The sequence below is a fragment of the Carettochelys insculpta genome, chromosome 4 (assembly GCF_033958435.1).
Source record: "Carettochelys insculpta isolate YL-2023 chromosome 4, ASM3395843v1, whole genome shotgun sequence".
NCBI lineage: Eukaryota > Metazoa > Chordata > Testudines > Carettochelyidae > Carettochelys > Carettochelys insculpta.
The window spans coordinates 31,886,014-31,896,879 of record NC_134140.1 but is presented as its reverse complement, the minus strand read 5'-3'; the positions used below and the strand labels follow the sequence as shown (position 1 = coordinate 31,896,879).

Genomic DNA, 10,866 nt, shown 5'->3' with positions numbered 1-10,866 from the left:
CCTTGGTGGACAGCTGGGGCTGCTTCCTGGACATACATGTGGGCTGGCCTGGCAGCACCCACGACGCCCGGGTATTCCGGAATTCAGGCCTGTGCTGCCGGCTGGAGGCGGGGACCTACATCCCCCAACAGGAGATCCCTGTGGGGGACACCACCATGCCCCTCTGTGTCATCGCAGACGCGGCATACCCCGTCCGGCCCTGGCTCATGCACCCTTACACGGGCCACCTGTCTGTGGGCCAGGAGTGCTTCAACATGCGCCTGAACCACGTGCGCCAGGTGGTGGAGTGCACATTTGGCCGCCTCAAAGGGCGCTGGAGGTGTCTCCTCACCCGCCTTGATGCGGGCCCCACCAACATCCCCCAAATTGTGGGTGCATGCAGAGCCCTCCACAACCTCGTTGAGAGCAAGGCGGAGGCATTCTTTCAGGGCTGGGCTGTGGAGGCTGGCAGGGCCGATGTGCAGCCACCCGCTGCCCCCAGTCGCCAGGTGGACCCCGAAGGGATGTGGGTCCGGGAGGCCCTGCAGGCCCAGTTTGACGAGGCCGTGGGGTGAACGCTGGCAGGCCCCCCACTGCATCCCCCCCATCCTCCACAACACTCCCTGCCCCTACGCCCACACCACAGAGCACCCAAGAGCACCCCCCCTCACTTTTCTTGTAAATAAAACCAGACATGTTGTTCGTCAAACCAGCATATGTTGAACTCTTATTATTATCATAAATATTTACAGGCAAAATAAATATTATATATATATTATAATAAGATAAGATGACAGGAAAAAAAGGGGAAGACAAGGAAGGGGAGAACTATTTACATGGGGGGGCAGCTATCATCATAACAACATAACAGGGGTCTAATACAAACTATTTACAAAACATAAGTGAAGGGGATATATACAAAGGGGGAGGGGGGGCCACGTCCTGGGCCCCACACCCCCTAATGTCCAGCGCTGGGGGTGGGTGGCCACAACCTGCACCTCGGCCTCAGCCCTGGCTGGGGCTGGCTGGGGGCTGGGCGGACCGGTAGATATGGCCGGCACGTGTCAGCTGGCCCCAGGTCCCCCTTGGCAGAAGGGCCCTTGGTGGTGAATGGCGGTGCGACAGTGGGTGGAGCAGCAGGTGGAGTGGTGGGTGGAGCAGGCAGGGCGGGCGCAGTGGCGGCCAGCACGGCATGGGGGGCCAGGTAGTCCGTGACACGCTCAAAAGTGCTCATAAAGCCCCCCATGCCTCCTGGCACCAGGCCAGCGCCCGCTCCTGAAGGTCGAGGCGCCGCTCCTCCACCCGCAGGCGCTGCTCGGAGACCTTCAGCTGCCAACGGAGGATCGCCAGCAGTTGGGGGTCCGTCGCCGTCCTGGAGTGCTGGCTCCACCGTTGTCCCCGCCCTGGGGCCGGTCGGTGCTCCGCCGAGGGGCTGGCCTGGACTGATGGCCCCGGTGGGCTCTCCGGGACCACTGACACCTCGCCGGCACTCTCTGGTCCTTCCGATGGTGCAGCTGTGGAACACGGGGGGAAGAAGAGTGGAGACAGCCATTAGTGTGGGCCCCGAGCAGTGGCCCTTGTCCCCCCACCCCTCTGCTGCTGGTTCCCCATCCCCGTCCCCGGGAGTGCTGCTGCTGCTGATGGGTGTCCCACCCCCTCCCCCCGGGGGACCCTAGGTTCTGCTCCCCCCATCCCCAGGGATGGGGCATGGCACTGTCATGCTGGGGGGGCAGGGGCTGATGCACTCCTGTGAGGGACATGCCACTGCTGTCCTTGGGGCCATGGTCATCTGGGCATGTGGAGGGCCCTGGTCATGTCTGTTACCCCTGCCCCTCAACCCCGGGGGTGTGCACTGGGGGGGTACATACCTGATGGTCCGCTCCCACGGTCGGGGGACACCCGGTGAGCGGATGCCCTGCTGGAGCTCTGGGACAGGATGTCTATCTGGAGCCCCCCCATCGCTGGAGGAGGATCCCCCCTCCTCCTACTCCTCTGGTGCCCCAGGCGTGGGCTCCTGGGGGGGCCCCTGGGGTGCAGGGCTTACCTCCGGGGCGGACTCCGCCTCTGGGGCCTGCTGGGGCTCGTCGGCCGAGGTATCAAGAGTGGCTGGAGGGGAGGAGGGGTGCCGGGGGCCCAGGATGGCCCTGAGCTCCCTGTAAAAGGGGCAAATGACGGGGGCGGCCCCAGATCGGCCGGCCGCATCCCAGGCCTGGGTGTAACCCTGCCGCAGCTCCTTCACCTTTCTCCTGATGTGGTCAGGAGTGCGGGCAGAGTGACCCCAGGCAGCGAGGCCCTCGGCCAGCCAAGCGTACGCATCCACGTTCCGCCTCTTGCTCCCCATTACCTGGAGCACTTCCTCCTCACTCCAGAGCCCCAGCAGGTCCCGAAGCTCGGCCTCCATCCAGGAGGGGCCCTGCTGCTGCTTCTCGGCTTGGCTGCCGGGCTGGGAGCCCTGGCTCCCCTTGGAGGGGGTGCTCTGGGGGTGCTTGGGGGGCTGGTGGGCGGCCATCGCAGCGGGGGTGTGTGTGTGTGGCTGCAGAGGGGCTTTCAGGCTGACCGCGTGGCTGGGCTGCCGCCTGCATGCTCTCTCAGCTTCCTGCACAGGAAGGCAGGGGGTGGAGACCTTTAAGGGGCCGCTGCACGTGGCAACCATCGAGCTCAGGGGCTGGAGAGAGCATCTCTCAACCCCTCAGCCGACGGCCGCCATGGCGGACCCCGCTTTTTCGATGTTGCGGGACACGCAACGGCTACACGTGCCCTACTTCGACGTTCAACGTTGAAATAGGGCACTATTCCCATCTCCTGATGGGGATGGCGACTTTGACGTCTCGCCGCCTTACGTCAATGTCAACTTCGAAATAGCGCCCGCCACGCGTAGCCGTGGTGGGTGCTATTTCGAAGTTGGTGCAGCTACTTTGAAGTAGCCGGCATGTGTAGATGTGGCTTTAGTGTACAAAATCATGTAGTTTACAATACACTTAGGACTAGACAAAAATATGGATAGGTATCTTGTGGAATTTTCCAAAGCATTTATTTGCATCTTTAGGCACCTGAATACCTTTAAAAATCTGGTCCTATGGGCTTTATCTTTTAATTAAATGTCTGGGATGCTTCTAAGCATTTATTCTGAAAATGAGTGTCACAGTTATGAAGAACATAGATGTTTCCTGAGATTAGTGTGCTTGCATTATGAACGTTCTATGTGTGTCTGAGGAAGCCCTTGACCACATGAAAATTTTGAAGACTATTACGTTCAGATGGGACAGATAATATGGGTCACTAGAATGTTCATGGCCAACACAGCCAACAAATATATCAGGAGTAGGAATTTGGATGGGGGTTGCTCTGCCTTGGTAGAACCTACTTTTGCGCAGGCATGTCCCTGAGCAGAATTTATATGTTGTTTTTTTTCCCCCATTCCTTGGATGTCTTTGAGGAGCTGTGGGGGCTACTAGGGATCTCTGCTTTGTGTACCCTTCCAGTTCTGATTTACATTTTGTGACTTTCACTCACATGCTTATTCCTTCATTTGTTGTCCCCGTTATTCACTTGTGGCTGGAGTTCATTGGCTCTGCAGGTCTTGGAATAAATGGCACACCATTCATCCACAAATCAGCAATCCCCATCAGAGGACCCCCAGCCCCAAGTAGTCCCAAGGCATGTATATAAGCTTCTAAGAGAAGCAGTCTTTTCAGTCTGCTCAGGGTCATAACTGTCTTGGAATGCTCCCATTGCCCAGCAGCTCTGACAGACTCTTGGTGCGTTAGCCAGCAACCCAGCAAATCTGATGGTCAAAATTCTACTATGCTGTGCCCTATTTTTCACTGGTATAGATGCTTCAGGCATCTTGCATCAGTGGCTTAAGTTAAAGTTAGCACTCACTGAGGTCAGTGGCTGGGAATTAGGGATCCACAATCTGTCCTCAAACAGCTTCAGGTGTAGTAGGAAATCAAACCTGCAGGTTTTCATGTGGCATTTTGTGGGTTTGTTCCGGCAAGTAAGCTCCAGATATTTCTGTTATTGTCAAAGACTTAGCATTTGCTATTAATCCACTAGTTGATGCCCTGGGAAGAAATGAAATTTGAAATGTTATTTTAAAATTTCATAAAGAAATTTTCATTATCTGAATCATTGTTGTCTTCAGTTTCCCTTTTTTGAAAATTATAGCAAAGCTCAGACAATTATTCTTTAACAGTCAAGACAAATACAGGACACAGTTTAATAGTAAGGTTAGTCATCAGGTGTCAACAACTTCTTACAGCATTATTGAAATTTGCTACCATGATTTATTAGAACAAACCAGCTTTTCAGGTTCTGTCAGATAAACCCACAACCTAATTTGAGGTACAATAGCTTTGAAGGAATTGCATTCTTTAAACTATGTCCTTATTTGATAAAGGTAAAGTCATTTTACATAAAATATCAGTGTTTTACTAGGATTATAATAATGACAGGGCCACTACATTACATCTGCATCAGAATTTATCATCTTTCATACCTAAAACTAAAAAAAATGAGTCCTCCTTCACAGAGCACTTTATCACTATAGCATTTTGCCTCTCTTTTCATTTCCTCTATTCATCATTTCTCCCTTTCAGTCTATGTGGCTGTTTCTACACAGGCAAGATCTTCCAGAAAAACAGCGCCTTCTTCCAGAAGATTTAAGGAGTATCTACACATGCAAGGCACTCTTCCAGATTTCTTCCGGAAGAAGGTGCCACCTCTTCTGGATCTGCACTATGCTTCGGAGTCAGGAAGAGGGGCTTCTTCCAGAAGAAGGCATGTATAGATGTTCCTGGACCGCTTCTTTTGAAAGAAGCGGTCCTCCATGGTGGACCCATAATATAGTGGCCCTGTCATTATTATAATCCAAGGAAGACACCCCCAGCGGATCCTTGCAGCTTTAAAAGACCTCATGGCAGGATGCTTGAGAGTATGAGACAGGCAGCACATGCCACACTCGCCCCCAAGGCCCCGCAGTGCCCAGCGAGTCCCAAACCGCAGGGATGGCTAACTGTCCAGCATCCCCCACTACCCAGGGGAGCCCCAGAAACCCAGATGAGGGCAGCCAGGACCCTGACTGGGCTCCTGAATGAAGGGCCCCTCTCCTGGACTGAGCAGGAGCTCCAGGACCTCTTGGAGCTCTGGTGTGATGAGGAAGTCCTCTGGGACACCAGCGGGCACCGGAGGAATGCCTCAGCTTTCGCCCACCTTGCCCAGGGCCTGACTGCCTGTGGCCACCCCTGCCAGACACCAGAGCAAGTGAGGTGTAAGGTGAAGGAGCTGCATCAGGGGTACATGTGGGCCCAGGATAGCACCCACAGATCCAGCTGTGCCCCTGCCAGCTGCCCTTTCTACTGGGAGCTTCAGGACATGCTGGCTGTGGATGATGCCTCTCCACCCCATGCCACTGTGGAGACAGCTGCACTCAAGCCTCCTGCCACAACAGAGGAGGAGGAGGAGGAGGTACCTGCTACTGTGGATGTCCCATCTGATGGGGAGTCCACAGACGGGTCCCTCATCATCATGCTGCCCTCCACTGTCAACAGCCAGGCCCCCTCCAGTTGGACATCACCCAACATATAGGAGGCCACCTCAGGTAAGTGCGCACAGTGGCAAAGCACACAGGGGGGAGGAGGACACCTGGGCCCCACCCCTGAGCCCCGAAGCCCTAAAGCCCATCCCTGGTCAGGGCCCAGGGCGCACCCATGCCCGTGGGCAGCACCCAGCTCCCTCTCCCATCCAGGCCGGAGGATGCAGCAGCCCACCACCTGGGCCCGCACCAGCCCCCCCGTGCGGTGGCCACGGGTGCACCAGACCAGAAGCAGCTGCCACAAGGATGAGGTCGTGGCCTACATCGTGGCTCTCCGCCACCAGAACACCCTTGCCGAAAGGCAGCTGGCCCTCAACGAGGCCAAGCTGCAGTGGAGGCAAGACATGTGGGGGGAGGTGGTGGGGATGCTCTGCACCATGTGTGAGGCCCTAGCAGGCCAGCCCTCAGCCCCCCCCAGCTGCTCCCCCTGCAGTCCCCCCCAAGGCATCCCCTGCTGTCCCCCACGCTGTTTCCCCGAGGCTCCCCTTGCTGCCTCCCTGCATTCCCCCGCCAAGCCCCTTGGTTGCTCCTGTCCCCCCAGCCCATGACCCTGAGGCCCTGGACACCCTACTGCCCCCGGGCCTGCCCGATGCTGCACTGAGAGACCTCACAGCATGGCTTGTGGCCACAGTGGACCCTGTAGAGGGTCACCTGAGCCATGACCCGCCCCCCTCCAGCCCCTCCACTGAGGCTGGGCCAGGTGCTGACTGGAAAAAGATCTTCTTCCAGAAAAAGTGCCATGTGTAGAAACGGCTTCCGAGTTCACTGCATACGTATTGTAAGTATGATCTTTCCATTGTACAGTACATATCTGCAAAGCACTGTTTTCACACTATGCATAATTAACAGGTGGATCCCGTTACTAAAGTATATAATTGCGACCAACTGCTTAGTAGGAGTCAAAGGACTAGAATTATAGGTAATTATAGGTATCCATAGTTGTGATTTTTTTTAATGTATGTGATAATAAACCCTCACGCTTTACTGCACAAGCCAGCCAATAACTGGGGATAGAAGGAAAATCCTCACATGGACAGGTTATCCTACTGAGTTCTTGCACCTTACTTTGGTGAATGAGTCAATGTCTACTGTCAGAGGAAGGTTACTGAGCTAAACAAATTACTTGTTTGATTAATTACTGTGAGGATTGCCATAAATACATAGGGATAGATTCTTTGCAATACGCAGAAGGAGAAAAGGAAGTGGAAAGTATCTCTCTTGTCCCTCCTGGGGATTCCTTTTGATGAGCATGACAGTGGCGTAGCTGGTGACAATGATGCCTCCTCCTCTTCCTCTGCAATACAGGAATTATGTTGGGACTTGGTGGGAAAGGGGAAGATTACTGAGCACTGTGTTGTTCTATCAATATAGCTAGTGTAACTTTACAAGAAAGCAATACAGATGTTTCCTGCAGAGTGAAGCTCAATACAAACTGGATTACCAGCTGGTATTGCTTTGATCTTTGGGCCATCTATCATGCCATCCCTTTTAAAAAGCTGCAAATCAGGAATTATGGTTATGATTATTTTTGTTTAAACAAGAGAGCAAAGAAATGTTGCAGTCCTCCCTCTGTTCAGAAAGTGTACACCCCACTGTCTTTATTACATACACATTAGCTTTGTTACAGGCCAAAGGGCACATTTTTTTCATGTGAACCCCTTGTTAGGATATTGGCAGTACAATATTATCCACATGTTTGAAATGAGATCTGATTGTATTTGATGCTTATTTGTAAGCTAATGTATATCTAAACATTACTTTCAAACTATTAGTTTTATTAACAGAGCATATTAAAATTATATGTATTTACATTATTAGTCTGTTTTGTACATAAGAAATGAAGCACAGTGGAAGTAATAACAGTGAATAAAACTGTCCTCAGCATCTGCAGTGCTAGTTTTATACAGTGTGTTGGTTTATTTTCATTGCCTTGTATTTACAATATGTCTCAAAATAATTAGCTGCAATAACAACAAAACATTGAATAAATCAGAGATCTATTGCAAAAAATACCTTTTCTCAATTAGCTTAATCTTGGATCAGATCTGAAAGAATGAAGAATGGCAATTAGAAATCATTTATTGTTTTTATATAATATTGGTGATATTTAAAATTACTGTATGGCAATTTTGAAATGAAAGTTGTAGAGATGAAAAGGTACCAAAAATAACATCGAGTTTTCTTGGGATAGTAACAAAATAAACAAATACATACAGCAGGACACAATAAAAGAAGAATAAAAAATGTGACCAATATGCTGATTCAGCACGACACTTGCATGTGACTTTAAGCAAATGAGTACAATCTTGAAATCAATAGGAGTATTTCCACTTCAAAGTTATGCATTTGATTAATCAAGGGACCTACACTGTCAACATGCTGAAAGTGAGCTGTGCGTCTGGATTGAAAATAAGTTGTCTTTTTCTGCTTTGCTTACTTTCTGTCAAAGCACAGCTTGTAACCCATATAATGCTTTTGGTTTAAATGAATTAAAACAGGGGTCTGAAACCTGCAGCTCCAGAGCCGCATGTGGCTCTGAAGGACTTCTTTGTGGCTCCCAACACTATAATTGCAAAGTTAAAAAACAACAGCAACAACAACAACAGAAACCCTCTTGATTATTTTCGATAAACAGTGAACATCTAACAGTGCAACAATGAACAACTCATGTCTAATTAGCAAATGATGTGAAATGTTGGATAACTCCCCCTTTAATATGGCACTACATTGTGGGATACTGTATCTGTATTTTCATTGTATTGCTGATAAACTCTTGACTTTGAAAGGGAAAAAGAAGCTTGCGGCATTCCTGCTGCGAAGGGCAATGCGCATTTTAAGAGAGGAAATTGAAATTAAACGTGAAGTAAAATTGGCATAATTAAAGTGGGGTTGGAGTGGCTTTAAAAAAGAGGAAAACTGAAGATGAAAACAGACTTTCCAACTGAATGGACCCAATCCTTTGCATTTATATCGATTTTGGGCTGGGCTCCCTTTGTCTCATTTGCAATGGGAAATTCAGCAACATCAAAAATATGCAACCTCAAGAAGCATCTTCTCATAAACACTACTTTGCCAGACAGTATCCAGCTGGAGGTGCCAGAACAAAGCTGCGGAGGAACTGCTACACAAAGCGGACCAAAGAAAGAACACATTCGCTAAATGGGTGAAATCACCAAGGCTGTGTCTACACGTGCCCCAAACTTCGAAATGGCCATGCAAATGGCCATTTCGAAATTTACTAATGAAGCGCTGAAATGCATATTCAGCGCTTCATTAGCATGCGGGCGGCAGCGGCGCTTCGAAATTGACGAGCCTTGCCGCCTCGCGGCGCATCCAGACGGGGCTCCTTTTCGAAAGGACGCCACCTTCTTCGAAGTCCCCTTATTCCCATGAGCTCACGGGAATAAGGGGACTTCGAAGTAGGTGGCGTGCTTTCAAAAAGGAGCCCCGTCTGGACGCGCCGCGCGGCGGCAAGGCTCGTCAATTTCGAAGCGCTGCTGCTGCCCGCATGCTAATGAAGCGCTGAATATGCATTTCAGCGCTTCATTAGTAAACTTTGAAATGGCCATTTGCATGGCCATTTCGAAGTTTGGGGCACGTGTAGACGTAGCCCAAGTAGCATAACAGTGGCCAGTTTTGTGGCAACTCAAGAGATTATGAAATGAGGAAAGCCATTCATAGATGGTGATTATATAAAAGAGTGCATTATTCAAGTATCAGAGCAGCTGCTCAGTGATTTCAAAAACAAAAATGAAATTGTTCAAAATCTATCATTGTCCAGAGAGGGAGAAGGTATTGGAGTGAGAGTCAGACAGACAGTGGCACAAACACAGACATGTGAAGTGTGAGGAAATAGAATACATAAAAATTTTATGAATGTCTTGCAGTAAACATGCATCACATTATTTTGTGTGCACTGTTCTTAAAACAGGGGTTACAAAGACATGGTTTGATGTTACTTATTAAGGACCGCCTCATATTTACATGCATTGTGGCTCTTGAATTATTTTTTTTTTTTTACCAAATTAGAAAAAAGTGATTATTCTTGCTATTTTGGTTGCTGACCCCTGGACTAAAACATGATAATAGTCACTGTTTATCTGCAAATAACACACCCTAACACACACTTCATTTTTGAGTTTCTTTAGGAACATAGAATTACAAACACACTTTCCTGCCACATTTAATTATGACTTTATGTTTACTTAGTGCATTTGATCTCAGAGAACCATCAAAGTATTCTATAAACTTTGACTGCATTTGCAATCTGTGGTATATATAAGGGACAAAGTTTTCAGAAGTGACTAGAGATTTTGTGTGCTTCAATTTTTGCATGTCCATTTTGAGACACCTTTGATGTCTCTGATTTTCAGTCAAGATACCAAGGTGTCTCAATGGGTACCCAAAAATAGCTTGTTGACTTTGTTGTTTAATCCAAGGCAGGCTTTGTCCCCATAATGGTGGACATGAAAAACAAATTGCATTTTAATATATATTTCTTATTCTTATGTAAGTTTGGTGTCATGATTTACTGCGTTTAAGCAGGTTGAGTGAGCAGTATCTGCCATACAGCGGAGGGCTAGTAGTGTGCTGGATTCACTGCCAGGGTGTATCCTGCCGTTTTGGCTCAGTTTATGAAGGGGACTGCCTTCTGGAGAGTGCCTTGCCTACTGTCTGCTCTCTATTCTGCTGTCTCCATTGTCTGGAACTGCACCTCTTTCTGGACTGCAGTATCCTTTTCAGGACACTACCCAGAACTCCAGTCTCTCTGCAGGAGTATCAGCACTACTCAATCCTGGCATCTGCCTCTGTGGCCAGCTGCAGCCAAGGTATAGCCCCTCACCTCAGGGGTAAATTGCAATCTCTATTGGCCAGCTTCTTGTATGGCAAGTTGCAGTGCAAGAGGGAAGAGTGGAGGGTGAGGATCCCAAGTGTGCCCACTACTTTGGGTCCCTAGGATGCTGGAACAAATTTTAGGATGGGGATGCTGAGTTATGCCCCCTGCTTCCTTATACCTGTTTTATGCCACTCCAGTGGTTGCCAGCTCTCCCAGACCAAACCGACCAGGAGCCATTTATGGCAATGGCCTCTGATCCATCTGGTCTGAGAGAGCTGGCAAGCCTAGCCCTTCTCCACCCTCAGGTTAAGCCACATCTGGGGGCAACTGCTGAGCCTCGGGCTGAGGTCAGGAGCAGAGAGGCAGAAAAGCCTCCACAGCTGGTGGCCCGTGGCTGCAGAGCCTGGGGGCAGGGTGGGACCACTGTGTGCTGGGAATCCGCAGAAGTGGTGGTAAA

At 49.9% G+C, this 10,866-nt stretch overlaps 1 long non-coding RNA gene across 1 annotated transcript in view; it reads right to left on the bottom strand.

The window, feature by feature from the left end:
- Positions 1-784: 784 nt before the first annotated feature.
- LOC142011996 (uncharacterized) overlaps positions 785-10,866 on the bottom strand; it is a 63,715-nt gene continuing 53,633 nt past the window's right edge. The window contains exons 2-4 of the long non-coding RNA XR_012645238.1: positions 7,586-7,617; positions 3,862-4,043; positions 785-1,493 (exon numbers count right to left, since the gene is read on the bottom strand). This is a non-coding gene — a long non-coding RNA (uncharacterized LOC142011996). The remainder of the gene's footprint in view (positions 1,494-3,861; positions 4,044-7,585; positions 7,618-10,866) is intronic.